Here is a 22,434-nt window from a genome sequence, read left to right as displayed (position 1 = left end):
TATTATTTTTCATAGTGTTCTCTATAATTGTTTGTATTTTTGTGGTGTTTGTTATAATCTGTCATCTTTCATTTGTGATTTTCTCTGTTTAGGTTCATTCTCTTTTCTTTTTTTTTTTTTTTAATTACTTTTTTATTTTTTTAAAATTTATATCCCAATTAGTTAGCATATAGTGCAACAATGATTTCAGGAGTAGATTCATTAGGGCCCCTTACCCATTTAGCCCAACCCCCTCTCACAACCCCTCCCATAACCCTCAGTTTGTTCTCCATATTTATGAGTCTGTTCTGCTTTGCCCCCCTTCCTGTTTTTGTATTACTTTTGTTTCCCTTCCCTATGTTCATCTGTTTGTCTCTTAAAGTCCTCATATGAGTGAAGTCGTATGATTTTTGTCTTTCTCTAATTTCACTTAGCATCACACCTCCAGTTCCATCCACGTAGTTGCAAATGGCAAGATTTCATTCTTTCTGATTGCCGAGTAATACTCCATTTTGTGTGTGTGTGTGTGTGTGTGTGTGTGTGTGTGTGTGTATATATATGTGTATATATATATATATATATATATATATATATATATATATATATACCACATCTTCTTTATCCATTCATTCATCGATGGACATTTGGGCTCTTTCCATACTTTGGCTATTGTTGATAGTGCTGCTATAAACATGGGGGTACATGTGTCCCTTCGAAACAGCACACTTATATCCCTTGGAAAAATGCCTAGTAGTTCAACTGCCGGGTCATAGGGTAGGTAGTTCTATTTTTAGTTTTTTGAGGAACCTCCATACCGTTTTCCAGAGTGGCTTCACCAGCTTTCATTCCCACCAACAATGCAAAAGAGATCCTCTTCTTGGCATCCTTGCCAAAATCTGTTGTTGCCTGAGTTGTTAATGTTAGCCATTCTGACAGGGGTAAGGTGGTATCTCATTGTGGTTTTGATTTGTATTTCCCTGATGATGATTGATGTTGAGCATTTTTTCATGTGTCGGTTGGCCATCTGGATGGCCAGATGGAGAAGTGTCTGTTCATGTCTTTTGCCCATTTCTTCACTGGATTATTTGTTTTTTGGGTGTTGAGTTTGATAAGTTCTTTATAGATTTTGGATACTAACCCTTTATCTCATATATCGTTTGCAAATATCTTCTCCCATTCTGTTGGTTGCCTTTAGGTTTTGCTGATTATTTCCTTTGCTGTGTAGAAGCTTTTTATTTCGATGAGGTCCCAGTAGTTCATTTTTGCTTTTGTTTCCCTTGCTTCTGGAGACATGTTAAGTAGGAAGTTGCTGCAGCCAAGATCAAAGAGGTTTTTGCCTGCTTTCTCCCTGGGAATTTTGATGGATTCCTGTCTTACATTGAGGTCTTTCATCCATTTTGAGTTTATTTTTGAGTATGGTATAAGAAAATGGTCCAGGTTCATTGTTTTGCATGTCACTGTCCAGTTTTCCCAGCACCACTTGCTGAAGAGACTGTCTTTATTCCATTGGATGTTCTTTCCTGCTTTATCAAAGATTAGTTGGCCATACATTTGTAGATCCATTTCTAGCTTCTCTATTCTGTTCCATTGGTCTGTTCTTGTGCCAGTACCATACTGTCTTGTTGATTATAGCTTTGTAGTATAGCTTGAAGTCTGGGATTGTGATGCCTCCCGCTTTGGTTTTCTTTTTCAAGATTGCTTTGGCTATTTGGGGTCTTTTCTGGTTCTATACAAATGTTAGGATTATTTGTTCTAGCTCTGTGAAGAATGCTGGGGTTATTTTGATAGGGATTGCATTGAACATGTAGATTGCTTTGGGTAGTACCAACATTTTAACAATATTTGTTCTTCCTATCCAGGAGCATGGAATATTTTCCATTTTTTTGTGTCTTCTTCAATTTCTTTCATAAGCTTTCTGTAGTTTTCAGTGTATAGATTTTTCACCTCTTTATTCCTAGGTACTTTATGGTTTTTGGTGCAACGGTAACTGGGATTGATTCCTTGATTTCTCTTTCTGTTGCTTCATTGTTGGTGTATAGGAATGCAACCGATTTCTGTGCATTGATTTTATATCCTGCAACTTTGCTGAATTCATGAATCAATTCTAGCAGTTTTTTGGTGGAATCTTTAGGGTTTTCCATATAGAGTATCATGCCATCTATGAAGAGTGAAAGTTTGACCTCCTTCTGGACAATTTGAATGCCTTTAATTTGTGTTGTCTGATTGCAGAGGCTAAGACCTCCAATACTATGTTGAATAACAGTGGTGAGAGTGGACATTCCTGTTTTGTTCCTGACCTTAGGGGGAAAGCTCCCAGATTTTCCCCATTGAGAATGATATTAGCGTTGGATCATTCATATTTGGCTTTTATGATCTCGAGGTATGCTCCTTCTATCCCTACTTTCTTGAGAGTTTTTATCAAGAAAGGATGCTGTATTTTGTCAAATGCTTTCTCTGCATCTATTGAGAGTATCAGATGGTTCTTGTCCTTTCTTTTATTGATGTGATGAATCACACTGTTTGTTACATGGATATTGAACCAGCCCTGCCTCCCCAGTATAAATCCCACTTGGTCATGGTAAATAATTTTTTTAATATATTATTGGATCCCGTTGGCTAATATCTTGTTGAGGATTTTTGCATCCATGTTCATCAGGGAAATTGGTCTATAGTTCTCCTTTTAGTGGGGTCTCTGTCTGGTTTTAGAATCAAGGTAATGCTGACTTCATAGAAAGAGTTTGGAAGTTTTCCTTCCATTTCTATTTTTTGGAACAGCTTCAAGAGAATAGATGTTAACTCTTCCTTAAATGTTTGGTAGAATTCCCCTGGAAAGCCATCTGGCCCTGGACTTTTGTTTTTTGGCAGATTTTTGATTACTAATTCGATTTCCTTACTGATTATGGGTCTGTTCAAATTTTCTATTTTTCCTGTTTCAGTTTTGGTAGTGTATATGTTTCTAGGAATTTGTCCATTTCTTCCAGACTATCCATTTTATTGGCATATAATTGCTCATAATAGTCTCTTTTATTGTTTTTATTTCTGTTGTGTTGGTTGTGATCTCTCCTCTTTCTTTCTTGATTTTATTTATTTGGGTCCTTTCCTTTGTCTTCTTGATCAAACTGGCTAATGTTTTATCAATTTTGTTAATTCTTTCAAAGAACCAGATTCTGGTTTCATTGATCGGTTCTACTGTTTTGTTTTTTTGTTTGTTTGTTTCAATAGCATTGATTTCTGCTCTGATCTTTATTATTTCCTGTCTTCTGCTGGTTTGGGGTTTTATTTGCTATTCTTTTTCCAGCTCCTTCAGGTGTAAGGTTAGGTTGTGTATCTGAGATCTTTCTTCCTTCTTTAGGAAGGCCTGGATTGCTATATACTTTCCTCTTATGACCGCCTTTGCTGTATCCCAGAGGTTTTGGGTTGTGGTGTTATCATTTTCATTGACTTCCATATACTTTTTTTTTTTTTAATTTTTTTTTTTTCAACGTTTATTTATTTTTGGGACAGAGAGAGACAGAGCATGAACGGGGGAGGGGCAGAGAGAGAGGGAGACACAGAATCAGAAACAGGCTCCAGGCTCTGAGCCATCAGCCCAGAGCCCGAAGTGGGGCTTGAACTCAAGGACCGCGAGATCGTGACCTGGCTGAAGTCGGACGCCCAACCGACTGCGCCACCCAGGCGCCCCTACTTTTTAATTTCTTCTTTAACTGCTTGGTTAGCCCATTCATTCTTTAGTAGGATGTTCTTCAGTGTCCAAGTATTTGTTAACTTTCCAAATTTTTTCTTGTGGTTGATTTCGAGTTTCATAGCATTGTGGTCTGAAAATATGCACTGTATGATCTCTATCTTTTTGTACTTACTTAGGGCTGATTTGTGTCCCAGTATATGGTCTATTCTGGAGAACGTTCCATGTGCACTGGAGAAGAAAGTATATTCTGCTGCTTTAGGATGAAATGTTCTGAATATATCTGTTAAGTCCATCTGGTCCAATGTGTCATTCAAAGCCATTGTTTCCTTGTTGGTGTTTTGATTAGGTGATGTGTCCATTGCTGTGAGTGAGGTGTTGAAGTCTCCTACTATTATGGTATTACTATCAATTAGTTTCTTTGTTTGTGATTAATTGATTTATGTATTTGGGTGCTGCCACATTTGGCACATAAATGTTTACAATTGTTAGGTCTTCTTGGTGGATAGACCCTTTGATTATGATATAATGACCTTCTGTGTCTCTTGATACAGTCTTTATATTAAAGTCTAGACTGTCTGATATAAGTATGGCTACTCTGGCTTTCTTTTGTTGACCATTAGCATGAAAGATGGTTCTCCATCCCCTTATTTTCAATCTGAAGATGTCTTTAGGTCTAAAGTAGGTCTCTTGTAAACAGCATATAGATGGATCTTGTTTTCTTATCCATTCTGTAACCCTATATCTTTTGATTGGAGCATTGAGTCCATTGACGTTTAGAGTGAATACTGAAAGATAATTTATTGCCATTATGATACTTGTCGAGTTGGAGTTTCTGGTGGTGTTCTCTGGTCCTTTCTAATCTTTGTTGCTTTTGGTATTTATTTATATGTTTTCTCCCCTCATAGGGTCCCCCTTAAAATTTCTTGCAGGGCTGGTTTAGTGGTCACAAACTCCTTTAATTTTTATTTATCTGGGAAACTTTTTATCTCTCCTTCTATTTTGAATGACAGCCTTGCTGGATAAAGAATTCTTGGCTGCATATTTTTCTGATTCAGCACACTGACTATATCCTGCCACTCCTTCTTGGCCTGCCAAGTTTTTGTGAATAGGTCTGCTGCAAACCTGATCTGTCTTCCCTTGTTGGTTAGGGACTTTTTTCCCTTGCTGCTTTCATGATTCTCTCCTCGCCTAAGTGTTTTGTGAATTTGACTATGATATGCCTTGTTGATGGTCAGTTTTGTTGAATCTAATGGGGTCCTCTGTGCTTCCTGGATTTTGATGTCTGTGTCATCCCCCAGGTTAGGAAAGTTTTCTGCTATGATTTGCTCACATAACCCTTCTACCCCTAATTCTCTCTTCCTCTTCTGGGAGCCCTATGATTCTGATATTGTCCCTTTTTAATGAGTCACCGATTTCTCTAAATCTTAAATTGTGCTCTTTTGCCTTAATCTCTCTCTTTTTTTCTGCTTCATTATTCTCTATAATTTTGTCCTCTATATCACTGATTCTCTGTTCTGCCTCATCCATCCTTGCTGCCGCTGCATCCATCTGTGATTGCAGCTCAGTTATAGAATTTTTAATTTCATTCTGGCTATTTTTTATTTCTTTTATCTCTGCAGAACGGGATTCTAATCTATTTTCTACTCCAGCTAGTATTCTTATTATTGTGATTCTAAATTCTGGTTCACACATCTTGCTTGTATCTGTGTTGGTTAAATCCCTGGCTGTCGTTTCTTTGTGCTTTTTCTTTTGGGGTGAATTCCTTCGTTTTGTCATTTTGAAGGGAGAAAAGGAATTAATGAGGTTGAAAATTTTAAATTAAGAAATATTTAAAAATATTAAAACTAAAAAATTAAACACACACACACACACAAATTGAAAAAAATGATGCTAGATTCTAGGTGTGTTTTGGTTTGGGTGTTGAAAGTTGTTTGACAGATTAGAGGAAAGAAAAAAAAGGGGGGGGAAGGGAAATCATTTGAGAATTTGAAAAAATGAATACACTGAAGTAGACTAAAATGAGATGATGGGACTAAAATAGAATTTGAAAAAATATACACAAAACTAAAGAATAAAATAGAAAAAAATTAAAGAAAACTATTAAAAATTAAAAATAAATCTGAATCTTCTTTTTTTTGTATTCAAGAAAAAAAAAAAGCAAAAAAAGAAAAAAGATTTAAAAAGATAAAAAAAATTAGAAAAAAGGAAATAGTTTGAAAACTTGAAAAAGTGGATACACTGTAGTAGACTAAAATAAAATGATGGAAGTAAATAGAATTTGAAAAAATTTACATAAAAGCAAAAAATATAGTAATTAAAAAAATTAAAGAAAAAAAATTTAATAGAAATTGAAAGTAAAAATGAAGTTTTTCTTTGTGCATTCAAGAAAAAGAAAAGAAACAAAGACAAAAAGAAAAAAAGGAAATTGTTTGAAAATTTGAAAAGATGAATACACTGAAGTAGACTAAAATAATATACAGTGAAGTAGACTAAAATAAAGTGATGGAGATAGAATTTGAAAAAATTTACACAAAAGTAAAAAAAGTATTGTGATAAAAATTAAAGAAAAATATTTTTAATAAAAATTGAAAATAAAAACGATTTTTATCTCTTTCTTTATTCAAGAAAAAGAAAAGAAGTGTAAAAGAGAAAAAAAAGAAAATTGAATAGATGGACCTGCTAACAGATTGAAGTAGAACTGAAATTACTTCGTTTTCCCCTTGAAGTCATTCTATGTAGTGCTTTAGAGTCCATAAACTAAGCCGGTGGTGAGACTTGTCTTCTTGAGAGTGAAGTTGGCCCGGTTGGGCGGGGTTCAGTGTAATGGCTCCATTCTCCACTAGATAGTGCTGCTAGCCTACTGGGGTGGATTGTTGTGGTGCTGGTAGGTGCGTATGCGCATGCGCAGGAGGGGTAAAAATGACGCCACCCAGGTACCCAGCCTGTTCTCCTGGATCAGCATTGGCGCACCTGTCCTCTGTCTTTAGCTTTCATCCACTCCCCACTTCTTCACTCTCCGAGACCAGGCCCAAGGCAGTACCTCACTCCCGAGTTTTGTCTCAGATGCAGCTGTTTTTCCCGGCCCCTTACTTCTGATGGACTGCGGCTTTGACCCGTTCTGCCCCTCTGCAGGAGGGTCTCACTGAGCAATGGCCAAATGAGCAATGGCCAAATGTTGGCTGCACCCAGGAATGCTTGCGTGACCCTGCTGCTGCCGGTGCCCCAAGACTGTGGCCCGGTGCCAGCCCTCCCCAGAAAAAGTTCGCGAGATAGTGTAGCTGCAGCTTTTCAGGGATTATGGAAAATCACAACACACATCTGGCATCAGGCTTCACTCTTAATGACCTTGTTCCAGCACCTGCAAATGTGACCATTTTCTGGGGTCTGCTGGGACCAGGTGGCTTCAACAGTCTCTACCAAATGTCCTGCCAGCAGTGGAACTGCTTTTCCCCATGTGGCCCAAGAACTTCCTGGACCCCACTCTGTTCCTGGGGATTCGCCCTTCCCACCAGAGCACCACCAGGTATCGAGCTGCGGAGTTGCAGCCTTTGCGCTCCCCTTGTTTACAGTCTTAATGGAATTTAAAGCCTCTCCTTTCTCCTTTATTCCTTTTTAGTTTAGTCCCTATGGCTGTTTCCAATTTTCCACTTTCTCTCCGGCTGCTTTTGGGGAGGGGTGCATTTCCCGTATTCTCCCCCTCCCCCAGTCTCTGTCCTCTCTCCTCTCACAAAAGCACCTCCCTTCCTGCACCTTCTCCATCCCCAAGTTCACTTCTCTGTGCCGTGTACCTGCTGAATTCTGTGGTTCAGGTTGTGCAGATTGTTGTGTTCATCCTCCAGTCAGTTTTCTAGGTGTGTAGGATGGTTTAGTGTTGGCCTGGCTGTATTTCATGGATGCAAGACACACAAAAAACTTCCATGCTGTTCTGCCATATTGGCTCCTCCCCCCTCGGTTCTTTCTCTTTTCTTTTTAGAAGCCTGGCTAGGAATTTATCAATTTTGTTTATTCTTTCAAAAAACCAGCTCTTAGATTCATTGATCTGTTCTACTGTTTTTTTGATTCTATATTGTTTATTTCTGCTCTGATCTCTATTATTTCTCTTCTTCTGCTGGGTTTTGGGGTTTCTTTGTTGTTCTGCTTCTAGTTCCTTTAGGTGTGAGGTTAGGTTTTGTATTTGGCATTTTTCTTCTTTCTTGAGACAGGCCTGGATTGGGATGGATTTTCCTCTTAGGACTGCCTTTGCTGCATCCCAAAGGGCTTGGACCATCGTGTTTTCATTTTCATTTGCTTCCATATATTTTTTAATTTCTTCTTTAATTGCCTGGATTACCCATTCATTCTTTAAGTAGGATGTTCTTTAACCTCCATGTGTTTGGAGGCTTTCCAAATTTTTTTTGTGTTGTTGATTTCAAGTTTCACAGCATTGTGATCTGAAAATATACATGGTATGACCTCAGTTCTTTTATATTTATTGAGGGCTGTTTTGTGACCCAGTATGTGATCTATCTTGAAGAATGTTCCATGTGCACTCAAGAAGAATATATATTCAAGAAGAATATAAAGTTCTGAATATATCTGTGAAGTCCATCGGGTCCAGTGTATTATTTAGCCTCTACCACACAGCTGTAATCATCAAGACAGTATGGTATTGGCACAAAAGCAGACACATAGAGCAATGGAATAGAATAGAGAACCCAGAATTGGACCCACAATCATATGACCAACTAATCTTTGACACACCATGCAAAAGTATCCAATGGAAAAAGTCTCTTTAGCAAATGGTAATGGGAGAACTGGACCGCAACATGCAGAAGAATGAAACTGGACCACTTTCTTATACACAAAAATAAGCTCAAAGTGGATGAAAGATCTAAATGTGAAACAGGAAACCATCAGAAACCCTAGAGGATAAAATACAGCAACTTCTTACTCTACATGTCTCTGACAGCAAAGGAAAGAAAAGGAAAAATGAACTATTGGAACTTCATCAAGATAAAAAGCTTCTTCACAGCAAAGGAAACAATCGATAAAACTAAAAGGCAACTGATGGAATAGGAGAAGATATTTGCAAATGACATATCAGATAAAGGGTGAATATCCAAAATCTATAAAGAACTTACCAAACTAAACACCCAAACAACAAAGAATCCAGGAAAGAAATGGGCAGAAGACATGAATAGACACTTTTCCAAAGAAGATATCCAGATGACCAACAGACACATGAAAAGATGCTCAACATCGTTCATCATCAGGGAAATAAAAATCAAAACCACACTGAGATACCACCTCATACTAGTCAGAGTGGCTAAAATTAACAACTCAAGAAACAACAGATATTGTGAGTATATGGAGAAACGGGAACCTCTTGCACTCTTGGTGGGAATGCAAACTGGTGCAGCTACTCTGGAAAACAGTGTGGCAGTTTCTCAAAAAATTAAAGATAGAATTACCCTATGATCCATCAATAACACTATTAGGAATTTATAGAAAGAATACAGGAGTGCTGATTCATAGGGGCACATATACCCCAATGTTTATAGCAGCACTATCAACAATAGCCAAATTACAGAAAGAACCCAAATGTCCATCAACTGATGAATGGATAAAGAAGATGTGGTTTATATATACAATGGAAATCGCTTCTCAGCCTTTTGGCTAAGATCAAGTGTATATATACAATGGAATACTACTTGGCAATGAGAAAGAATGAAATCTTGCCATTTGCAACAACTTGGATGGAACTGGAGGGTATTATGCTAAGTGAAATAATTCACACAGAGAAAGACAGATATCGTATGTTTTCACTCATATGCGGAACTTTAGAAATTTATCAGAAGACCATGGGGTAAGGGAATGGAAAAAAGTAGTTTTAAAACAGAGAGGGAGGCAAACCATAAGAGACTCTTAAATACAGAAAACAAACTGAGGGTTAATAGGGGGGTGTAGAGGGGAGGGGAAAATGGGTGATGGGCATTGAGGAGGGCATTTGTTGGGATGAGCACTGGGTGTTGTATTTAAGCGATGAATCATGGGAATCTACACTTGAAGCCAAGAGGACACTCCATACACTGTATATTAGCTAACTTCATAATAAATTATATTTAAAAAAAACATAAAGAAGCAATGGATTTTCTAAAGGACAAATTAAAATTGTCCAAAGTTAGTTGACATTTGGCTAATGTGCTTTGTTTCTGTTTTGGAACCAATATTATTTATCATCCAGGACATTTTAATCATAAAGACTCCAAAAACAAAAAACAAAAACAAAAACCCCAAACAATAACAGCAACAATAGTGATAATAATGACAATAGCTGTACCTTTTTGGGCAATTACTGTTTGGCAAGCATGTGCTAAGTGCTTTATGTGAATTTTTTCGGGTAATCCTCATAACAAATTTGTGTTGTAGGCACAGTTATTGCCACTTTCTCGGTAAGGAAGCAGGCTCAGAAAAAGAATCCTCCCAAGGTCACACATCTTAGAAGTAGCAGAAAGAGAACTCTAATCCAGGTCTACCTGAGTCCACAGACCATATGCTTATTCATTATACCATAAAATGGATATAAATACAAAAGGAAAATGTTAAACTCTCTGCATAAATCTTTTGCTTATGTTCTACTTAATTCTGGTCATACCCAGTAACTATCATAAATAACCACGTTGTTAAAATTTTACACTGACCTGGTATTGTACTTCTGTGATCATGGCCCCACACAGTACATCACATCCTGCTTGTCAGCCAAGTCTCCACAGAAATTAACAGGCATGATTTAAAAGTTAGAGGCAGAGCAGGCGAGAAAGTGGGTGGTAAGTTTTAAGAATAGTTTCAGGTGCTCACCACATGAGCTAAGCGCAAAAAAGACAAACGCTAAGGTCTATGCATTGTGTGGTCTATGAGAGATGAGGTCAGTAATGTAACACTATAGTGTAGTGGTAAATTCAAAAAAAGACATATGATATTTACATAATTCCTAAAAGGTGAAATTAAATAGGTCTGGATAAGAGCCACTATCTGTGCCAAGCATGATTATATGAAATTGAAGTCATTGCTTTACAGTATTGCTATAAAATTGCTGGGCTAAAAAACAAACCATAGGCCCACAGTATTTGGAGACATTCATCTGAAACATATTGTTGTAAGCCTAGATGTGGTGGAAGAGTTGAATTTGGTCTTCTGGCCAATTTGGGAAGGTATACAGGATATTACAGAATAGGATAAAGATCACGTTTACACAGTTCAATAGTAAGCTTAATTTGGCAAAAAGAAATGGCAAGAAGTAGATTGCATTTAGAAGTGGCAAAACAGCTCTATCATTCCAGGTGGTCCTTTATATGATATTAATTTTATTGTCCTGTTTTATGATACTTTGTTTTTAAGCTAGATATTCTTTAAAGCAACTTCTAACCTCTGTGGTGTGCATACATTTACATTATAATCAAAAAACAAAAGAATGCATTTAGCGAAGATATTATGCAACATAAATACATAGATAACATAACAACCTGGTGTGATAATAAGGTAACATGAATAGTATTTGTAGCACATAGTATGAAGATATATATTTCCTCCTATGGTTGTTAGTTCGCCAAAGGTAAATGAAATAAATGTTGCTATTATTCAAGATGAAAGTATTTTTAAAAGAGCTTTATTTTTAAAAGTCAAATATCATGAAACTGTGTTTATTAAAATTTATGCCAGCACTGTAGGTATTAAAGAATATCTGCAACTTATTCAGATATTCATCTGAAGCATATTGTTTTGCTAATTAATTAGCAATTCAAAACATATTATTTGAATGACTAATTTGTACTGGGTGCATCATTTATTTTCCAGAAGTCAGAGGTTTGATAAAATAATTATAAGGCAAATTAAATTCTACAGGATTTACTGTTGTATTAAAATCTACAGGATTTCTTTCTTTCTTTCTTTCTTTCTTTCTTTCTTTCTTTCTTTCTTTTTTTATAGTTTGAGTATAGTTGACACACAATGTTAACATTAGTTTCAGGTGCACGACAAAGTGATTCAACAACTCTATACTGTTATGCTATGTATTTCTTTTAATCTCCTATGTGTTTCATAATGAGAAGGTACTCAAAAACTCGAAAGTGAAAACTTTTCAGAACCTGGACACACCTAGGCTTGAAGTCATTGCTATAAAGTTAGAAGACTAAACTGCTTTGTTTCCCTCCTTTATTAGCACCTAAAGGAATGGTTATTGTCCCTTAAATAAATTATTGTTGAGTGATGTGAATTCATAAGAATTAGAAACAAAATAAAGTAGAAATACTTGGGTTAAGAATCAAGACATTTTTGAGGTGCCTGGGTGACTCAGTTGTTTAAGCACCTGACTTCAGCTCAGGTCATGATTTCATGGTTCGCGAGTTTGAGGCCCTGCGTTGGGCTCCTCTGCTGTCAGCATAGAACCTGCTTTAGATCCTCTGTACCCTTCTCTCTCTGCCCCTCCCCTGCTTGTGCTCTCTTTCTCAGTGTCAAAAATAAAATAAACATTATTTTTTTTTAAATATCAAGAAAGTCTCTGAGAGTAGGTTACTTCTGTACAAAACAAGAAATGATCTACCTCAGAGGATAGTTGTAGGAGTTAAGACAGATAATCTATATGAATGTATTGTGCAATATGTTGTATTTTAGTGGGTATTTAATAAATATCAATTGAATTTGAATTTGTCTTTATATTAAGGCATATTTTAAATATAATTCTCTTCCAGTCTTCACTATATTTATGTGTGGTCTTTATAAATATGACAGTGGGGAAACTTAAAAGAAATCATAAGCAGTAAATACTGGGTTAGATTTTCTATAATGAACTTATACACAGTCTATTTCTTCCACAATGGCCTTCTAGGATGAAATATAGTCATGAAAGTTACCTTAAATTGGTGTAGATACCTGAAAAATGTAAATTTCTGCTCCATTACTAACTACCTATATAAAAAGGATAGATTTTGCATCTTGCCTCAGACTTAGTTTCATCTTCTGTAAAATGGAAGCAATAAAACATTAAGGGTCTGGTGATATACTGCATGTAAATTAAATGAAATAACTATATGTAAAACAATTGGTGTAGTGCTTGACACATAAAAAGTATTTAGGAATATTCAACATATCCCAAATCAAAATGACTTTATTTGCTCTCAGTCCTTTTCTTGTGCTTTTTAACTTTCTTTTTACTATACACAATAGGTATTTATTGGTTTGCTGTTTGTGATTATAGGACATGGTACATACATGAGTGAGCATTGACTTTGGAATAAAGTATTTGAGTATTGTATTTTGAGTGCTAATACAAGCTTTGGGACTTTGGGCAATTTACATCCAAAATAACATTTCTGGATCTCGATTTTCTCATCTGTAAAATGGCAATAATAATATATATTTTATTATGCTGTGTTATGGCACTTGAATTCTATTATTATATATAGTACTTAGCTAAGTACCTTTAGACATGAGTGTTCATAAGTGTTATAAAATATTCTATTGATATGCTACATACTGTCACCATATTTGATAATATTCCTTGAAAGCAGGTAGAGTTATATAATCAACACACACACGCACACACACACACACACACACACTTATCAAGCACACTAGTCATTTAGATTAGTTTTTCAGTTGCAAGTTAGAAAATATACCATTACATCAAACTTTTAACATTTTTTTCCATTATGTCAGTTAATTTACAAGCTGCATAAAAATATTATCCTCAACAATATGTCTTCAACCACCTTTCTCTTTTAGAGTTCACTTGGGGAAACTGAGGATGGTCTCTTGGTTACACTGCATGTGTATTACAAACAATAATGTAGTCAGTGGAATGAACACTATGTAGCAATTTACTATATGTACTATATGCTACTGTATGTAACAATCATACTATAATCAGATTTTTTTTATCAGAGAGATGCATTGCATTTCTCTTTAAATGCAAGTGCTGCTACAATAACTTTTTCTGTAAATCAGCACTGCCTACTAGCTAGCTAGTTTTTAAATAAGAACATCAAAACCTTAACAGTGTGCACAAGGATTTCATTCTGCAATGTAAAGGAATGTAATCAGATATTCCACTATTTCATCTCTATCTTTCTTCCTGTGACCTAGAGAAGTAAATGAATCATTTAGTCTACTCTTTGTGAGAAATGACTTCTCAGTCTTCTTATTTTGTCCCCTTATTTGCTTGTTTATTTATTTCAAGTTGCATCCAAGATGACACAATGACGTCAGAGGCTGAATGTGCCATTTGTTGTTTAGCCACTCAAAAAACATGCTTCTAATCTTAGCTGCTGTAGTATAACAGATATAATTCTAAAGATGTGGACTCTTGTCTGGTACTTTAAGCCATTTGCAGTCTAGTTTGGGATTTTCATGTTCCTGAAACAATTAGAAAGATGTCTGAGGAGAGGAGAGGAAACAAATGGCTTTTTAGAGGTCTTTTTTGAGGATTCTGAAATCACATCAGAGTTGAGTGAGGACAAGTGTCTTATTCAGTTACTAATGTTTGCAATGGCTATGATGAAGAGGGAGTAGACGTACTTGAGCCAGTTCTTTATATTCCATCTTTTTTTTTAAGTTTATTTATTTATTTTGAAAGAGACAGAGAGAGCATGAGCAGGGGAGGGGCAGAGAAAGAGGGAAAGAGAGAGAATACCAAGCAGGCTTCACGCTGCCAGCTCAGGAGCCCGACCCGGGACTGGAACTCACCAAACCATGACCTGAGCCAAAAATGAGAGTCAGATGCTTAACTGACTGAGCCACCCAGGTGCCTTTTATGTTCCATCTTAAGAGGTAGGTCTTAAGTCTACTGTATAAAATCAGTAACTTTGGAATCAATTGATTCTTATTCAGTAATTCAGGGAAGAGTTGGACTGGAGGGGATGGGAAAAGAACTTACATTTATTAAGCACCTATTATGTGCCAGGTACTGTTAAGACAGCTAATATTTAATCCTTACAATAACCCCTCAGAATAGGTATCGTCCCACTTATAAAAGTTTAGCACTTTGGGTAACTTCTGTTAGTTTAGTTAGTAAATTTGTGTTTGTACCCTTGGCTTATATGCAAAATCTCATGCTCTTTCTACTTAATAAGGTCCAAATTGCAGCAGGAAACAGATGACATACATAAATGGAGTAAATGAAGAGAATGAGGGGACTATTGATAAGAGAAATCAACAAAGATGAAATGGTACCCTGGAGCTATTGTGAGTGGGAGCCTACTGCCCTGGAGGGCTTGGGGAAGAAAATGGTTATCAAACACAGAGAGAGTAGGAGCTACCTGACAGCAACTGTGGCCCCCAGAACGATGAAGAAAATCCCCCAAATGATGATGACCCATAGGGAAAGGAGTAAGTACTCATTCTCACTTTTTTCTCATCCTATTTTCTTTTTTTGGTGATTCCCACGGACTGATACAAACTGGAAATCTGAGGCCAATGGAGTCCATTGAGGAAGTACATAAAAGTCAGCCTTTTGGCAAACACAAGAAGGATGGAATATAAGGGTCAGAAGATCTAGAGAACAAACACACTGTATAACACAATATCCCATTGTTCGTAAGATAAATAGTGTTTGATGGTGGTAGTAAGTGCTTTCTTTGGACTCTCGTACTGATAAAATAGCTGATCAACAAAGCCTAGTGTGATTCACTGAAACAAAAAAGAGTAGGAATGCAAATAACAAAAAACTCAGCAAACAATGGCTTAAGCACTGAAGACATTTAATTATCTTATATTTGAAGAAATCTGGAAGCAGCAGTCCAAGGCTGATTTAGCAACTCATTGAGGTCATCAAGGACGTATTCCTCTCCCTCTGTCTTTTCTCTCTGCAGTTCCCAGTGTGTTGGTTCTTTTTATTTGTGGCTTATCCTTGCTGGGTTATAATGCGTCCATCATAGCTCTAGGTCACAGAAATGTATTTATAGGAAGTTGGGAGCAAAAAGGCAAGGGCTCTGTCTTTACAAAGTTTTGTCTTCTTAGGCATGAAGCAAATTCCTGACCCAAACCCTCAGGAATACTTATTCTTACCTCTTATTTGTATGAATTCGGTCACATGCACACATGCACTGCAATGGGATTTTAGAAAGCAAGTATATAACAAAGGGGCTTTGGGGCCTTTATTATCAGCCTTGGGTCCCCAGCAACTCAAGATAATAGGGAAAGTCCTAATCACCATTCTCTCTCACATTTCATAAATTTAAAAAGGAAGGCTTAGAGATATAAAGCAATTTATCCAGAGTCACATGAACTAGGGTTTCAGTCCTATACTTTCTGACTCAAAAGCCTCTGACTAAACCACAATATTATATTGGCATTCCAAGGAGATGATTTCTCTCAGAATGTAAAGAAAAAAAGGGCAGAGGACTGAGGGCTATGTTATATCCCACACATGTTCAATATTCCTTCTCTTTATCCTGCTTCATGAACTAAACTATTCATTTAGATTACCTTGACCTCAAACACTGAAAATTATGGACACTGGGAGTTAGAGAGTGAAGTGAAGCACCTCATAAACTTTTCATGGGAATTCTTTTTAAAAATGTTCAGTCATTCACGCTCCAAAAAATCTGAGAGGCACATGGAAAGTTTCCATTTTCCAACAGAAGAAGCTGATACATTGAGTAACGCTGAGACTGACAGTGTAGAATGGAAATCACAGTGCCCTGGAGGAAATGAACATCTTAAAATTTTTCTAATGCTAGCTCCCCTAATGACTCCCATGACATTTCTAATGCATGCCCTTTAGGCATTCTACATATAGCTCTCAAGTTTATAAATTTGCAGAAGCCTACTTTTCTCTAAAATCAATGAGGCTTTTTGTATCTAAAACTATTATTTTTTTCTCTAACTTTAAAAAGTATAGTATTTTCTCTTGAGAAAATGTATCATTCTATCTGCTTTTAGACCCACCCACAAGTTTTCTGGAAACCATGTTATGTATGTCCTAACTGGAAGAACCTAACAGAAGAAAAGAAACTATAAAAGTAACTGATTGCAGTCAACTTCTCATCATTTGTAATGCCTTAATTTTTAATTCCACTGTAGAAGAAAGCCTTTCTGTTTCAAATTTGGATAATTGAATAGTGACTTAATGTGCAAATTGACAGTGATTGTCAAAATAAAAAAAAATTCCATCATGTTGATGATTAAAGTAACAAGCACTGACTTTCTTTTAATTTAATCTCTTCTTTGCAAACTCTGCCAATCACATTAGCATTTTCTGATTCTACTAGTTATAGGTGGGGAAGGTTTTGCTACCCATCTCCCTTTTGCTATTTTTAAGTAAACTAAGTCCTCATTATGGCAATAGTTCTAAGAGGATCTATTAAATAATTAATTTTAAATTATTATTTATTTTCCTTTTTGACAGAGCGCAAGTAGGGGAGAGGAGCAGAGGGGGAGAGAGAGAGAGAGAGAAAGAGAGAGAGAGAGAGAGAGAGAGAGAGAATCCCAAGCAGGCTCCATGCTCAGCATGGAGTCTATTGTGTGGCTTGAGCCCACAACCCTGGGATCACGACCTGAGCCAAAATCAGGAGTCAGATGCTCAACCTAATGAGCCACCCAGGAGTCCCTAAGAGGGTTTTTTTAAAGCTTTGCATGATCTCCTAAAGTAATTTGAATCATTATTAATGTTTGTGCATGCGTATAATTCCTGCTATTTTAGTTACATCATCACTTAATAGATCTTATTGAAGCAATATAATAACAAAGTACCATTAGGATACCCACTAGCTAGATTTCTAAGCCCTGTTCTTGAATACATTATTCAAGGCCAAAGTGTTCATTTTCTTCAATTTCATAGTGTAACAGATGCCAGAATTCCTGGATTCTAGCCCTAGTGTTACTACTAACATGTCCTATAAACTACGGCAAATCAACTGACTTTTTTGGATTTGACTTTCCCCAATAGAGAACTTGAAAAAGATGTACTTGATGTTTCTACGGTTATTTCAAGTTTTAGACTTACAATTCCAATCTTACAGAGAGTGATTATTCAAATTCAGGCTCAGAAATTAACAACATTTGGCTGGTTTTAATCTTAATAAATTGCATTGTCTGAGATTAATGAGCATGCATCTAGAGTCGGTATAAGGAAGAAATCCTGATTCCCACAAGGATGTAACTTAGCAATTCACTGACTCTAAATTGATACCAATGGCTAGTAAATAGAAGGGGAAAGGGAGATGTCTTTCTTCATATTGGAAAATGGTGGTGGGGAGAGAATTTGTTAACTATTTCTTGGGTTTTCTCCCTCCTCCGTTGACTTACTCTTTCCCACCCACCACTCATCAGCACCATGCTGATGTAGAACTGTCAGCTTCTGGGAGTTAGTGGAAGGGCTGGGATTTTGCAAATGAGCTCATCTTGTTTTATGAATTTCTGTTTTCCATCTGCTTTTGGCAGACATTGCTGCATTTTTAATAAGTCCATATATTTTAATATAATTGATGACCATTTCATTCTCTTCCCAGTGCAATACTGAATTTGTTTAATACTGAGGAACAAGGAAGCCTGGCTTCCTTCCCCATCAGGTCCCACTGTCCCCTGCTGCCATTCGTGATAAGAACTCTATAATTTACTTTTGCCTTTATTCCCACTTAGGTAGCATAAGCCTTTTGTCATGGCCCTTTTCTCTTGTATGCTGAATCTCATTCTCTCTCTTTTTCCCTCTATTTCTGATCTTTGTGATAGAATAAAAGATGTGTGTGGTCCATGAAGCTTTCACCAGTTCCCTCCTAGAGGACAGGTTGTACAGGAATCTGGCACAGGCCAAGGCAGTGAGCCCTTCCATTTGAGGATCTTCCTTGCTCTTCTGTACCTCCTACCAGTTAGGAGAAAGAGCCCATTTCAGTCATTATCTCAGTCATTATCTCAGGGATTCTCCCCACATTTTTCCTGATCTTTAACTCCTACATCACCTCTCTCCCTTTCCTTTAAAGATTTTCAAGCTTTTGGGGCACCTGGGTCGCTGGTGTAGCTCAGTTAAGCGTCCGACTCCTGATTATGGCTCAGGTCATGATCTCATGATTTGTGGGATTGAGCCCCCCTGTGGTGCTCTGTGCTGGCAGTACAGAGCCTGCTTGGGATTCTCTCCCTCTCTCTCTGGCTCCTCTCTCTCCTTTCTCTTTTTTCTCTCTCCCTCTTTCAAAACAAACAAACAAACAAACAAACATTAAAAATATTTTCAAGCTGGGAGTACATAGGATTATCTGTGTGCCAATTCTTGTTGGCTATGGGTGCTTGGAATATTGTTTGAGCAGTGAGTCTGGGATTAGCTGGGACGAATGCTGTGATCTCTTTAAGTTTAGGTGTGGGAGAGGAGGAGAATGGCACCTTGAATCAACAACTTTATTAGTCCTTACTTTATACTCAGATGAAATTGATCCCATCTTTCCTTGTATACTAACTGTTTATTCTCAGAATTATAACGTGCCACATTTCATTGCTAAAGAATTCTGGGCCCCCAATTCCAGTTTGGTGGTGGTGGTGGTGGTGATGGGGTTTCCCCAGAGTACCATGCAAGTCTGCAGCACCCCTGGGGTTTCCTACAATTTAACTAAATGTTTACAGTATTTATCTAGAGATAGCATCAGATCCCAGAGGTTAAGGGCTTGGTCCTGCAAGACTGCCCTCTACCCCTTTAGATGCCAATCCTGGGCTTCTGACCAACTGGCTCTAGATCTGAGATTCCATCCCATCCCCTCCTGGGTTCAATTAATTTGCTAGAGTGACTTATAGAACTCAAAGAAACATTTTACTTACTAGATACCTGGATTTATTAAAGGAAATGAGTCAGTAACAGCTTAGTGCAAGAGACATATAGAGCAAGACATGGGGAAAGGACATGTAGCTTTCAGACTCTAAGTGCACCACTTTTCCCAAACCTTCAATTTGGAAGCTCTCCTAAACCTACCCTTGGCGTTTTTATGAAGGCTTCATTACATAGGTGTGGGAGATTAAATCATTGGCCATCAGTGATAGATACCCCTGTAGGTCAGGGGGATGGGTCTGAAATTCCCAACCTTCTAATCACATGGTTGGCTCCACTGGCAACCAGCCCCCAACCTTTACTGAAGTCCCAAAGCCACCTCATTAACATAACAAAAATCACCTTAATCTCTCTCATCACTTAAGAAATTACAAGGCCTGGGGTGCCTGGGTGGCTCAGTCAGTTGAGGTTGGCCCAGGTCATGATCTTGCAATTCGTGAGTTCAAGCCCCATGCCTGGCTCTGTGCTGACAGCTGAGAGCCTGGAGCCTGCTTCAGATTCTGTGTCTCCCTCTCTCTGCCCCTTCCCTGCTCATGCTCTGTCTCTCTCTGTCTCTCAAAAATGAATAAATGTTAAAAAAAAAAAAAAAGAAATTACAAGGCCTTTAGGAACTCTGTACCAGAAATAGGATGAAGACCAAACATATATTTCTTATTTTAAATCACAATATTGAAATTGTACTTGCTTTTAGAAAGTCTTGCTCTCTCTCCCCATGGCCCCAACATTAACTTAAACTTTTTAAGGACAATGACCACATTTTTTTCATACCTGTATTCTTAGGGCCTACCTAATATTTGGCCTGGCATATAGTGAGTACTAATAAGATTACACAAATGCAGAAAATGAGATTGTTTTGTTTCCTGTAGCCTTCTTCCCCCTCATCTCCCACATCTGATGAGCTAGTGCTATTTCACCTTCAAATATGTCTCAGATTTGTTCATGCTTCTTTGTTTTCCTTCCTTTTCTCTGCTGAAGTGCCACTTATCCTTCAAGTAATCTAGATCTACTGAGAATAGTTTTCTCACACCTTTTTGCCCTCACTCTAAGCCATGTTAAGTTCCCTTGCTATAAGTTCTTCAGCTCTAGGCATAGACCCCTCAAAGCCATCATTACTTTGTGCTACTACTATTGGTTTTCCTGTCCAGCTCTCTCTCAGATCCTGAGCTCCCTGAAAGCAGGAGAAGTATAGCACTTGGCAGTGTAGTAGGCACTCAATAAATGGTTTTTAAATGAATGAAGAAAACGACTCTATGTTAAGAGGTGGAACCGTGAAAAATTCAAATATTTTATTACCCAAAGTATATACAAGACTGACTTTTGTTATGTGCTACATTATGGCCCTGACAGTTCATTAGATAGTGTTTTAACAAAATGTTTTTCTAGAAAATGCACTGTCATGAGTTTGATTACTTCACATTAGATTTTCATTATCATCTTTGTCTTCATTGGAAAAGATCATTCCTTCTTTTCTCCCGAGAGCATCCATTGAGTAACTTTATGCCTTTCTGATAAACTTACACTTTACAGGAAGAAAATTCTAGTTAGAAATTCAAGAGGCCAAAACCAAAAATTTCAAAACCCACAGGGATAAAATTTCTCAGAAAGACTGTGGTAGATTTCTGTGTACTCATTAGTTTTCCTGCATCAAAGAGAACTGTTTGCTCTGAGTGGTGATCATTTTCTATAACATCATTTACATGGAAATGGGATGGAAGCAGACATAAGAAAAGCAAAGACCTAAGAAGCACTCTCCCTCAACAGTTTAATCACTGTCCCCATGAAAGTTTTTGCTTTACAGATTTACAAATTTGCTCATTTTGAGTCTATGCTACTATTGTTAGAAATTACTTAGTTAAATGATGTGAATATTTAAAGGCAAAACATATGCTAAAGAAATATAAAAACAATTTTCTGTATTTTCTCACTTTTAGTTTCTCTCTTTTGTAAAGTGAGCAAATGAAACCCATTGGGAAAATTGAGAGTTAAATACACACACACACACACACACACACACACACACACACACAGTAAAACCTTTGATTGGTGTAACTTGTTCTGCAAGTGTTCCACAAGACAAGCAAACATTTTAAATAAATTTTAACTTGATAAATGAGTGATGTCTTGCAATACGAGTACCAAGTGATGGCGAACGTTACAACCGAGCCAATAGTTCTCTCTCTCTCTCTCACTCTCTCTCTCTTTCTCACTGAGGGATTGAGGGTGATTGTCTCCCATGCTCGGATGCTTGGTCTCAGGCCCCGGTGTTTGGCAGAAATCAGTGATTTTTCAGAACATTGGTAGGTGCCCACAACAGGCACTAGTGTATTTTTTGTCACTTCAAAGCACCTTTTCCATACAAGAGGAAGCTCAGGAATGCTTTGCTTCATTCTAGGTCAGGCTGCCTGCAGATATAGACCCTTTCCTCTGATGCCTTATTGCCAGTTACATTTAATACAGTATATGACAGGAGTTTATTAATACTGTACTTAGTAAACATCCACGAGAGTATGCACAATGGACCCTATGCAGAAAAAGGGTGAAAAGAAAGGTGGTAAGAAGTTAAGAAGGAAATCATTGAGAAGTACCAACGAGGTATGCGAATAGCCAAAATTGCAAGAGTTTATAAGAAGCCTACATCTGTATCTCATCTGCAGAGGAGGAAGAGAAAAAGGCAGAGGAATCCCTCACTTCAAATGAGATTAGGGAGATATGTAAAATGTGAGAAACAGTGCAAAATTTTGTAGAAAAGCACTACCCAAATGAGGCTGTAGCAATGCAAGCAATGAATCTGTTTAACGACAATGCAATGTCACGTCTCCATGAAATCCTCAAAAGGAGGCAAAAGCAAGTGTCCTTGGATAGGTTCCTTATTAAAGTTGCACGAAAAGACAAAATTTCCATCAAGCCAATAGAGAGTAGTGATTCCGTTAGTGATAGTGGAAGTCATCCTACACAATAACCCTCCTCTCTCTTGTCTCCCTCACACCAG

This window comes from Leopardus geoffroyi, chromosome B1, assembly GCF_018350155.1.
Source record: "Leopardus geoffroyi isolate Oge1 chromosome B1, O.geoffroyi_Oge1_pat1.0, whole genome shotgun sequence".
Classification (NCBI taxonomy): domain Eukaryota; kingdom Metazoa; phylum Chordata; class Mammalia; order Carnivora; family Felidae; genus Leopardus; species Leopardus geoffroyi.
Note: the sequence above shows the minus strand (reverse complement) of the source record.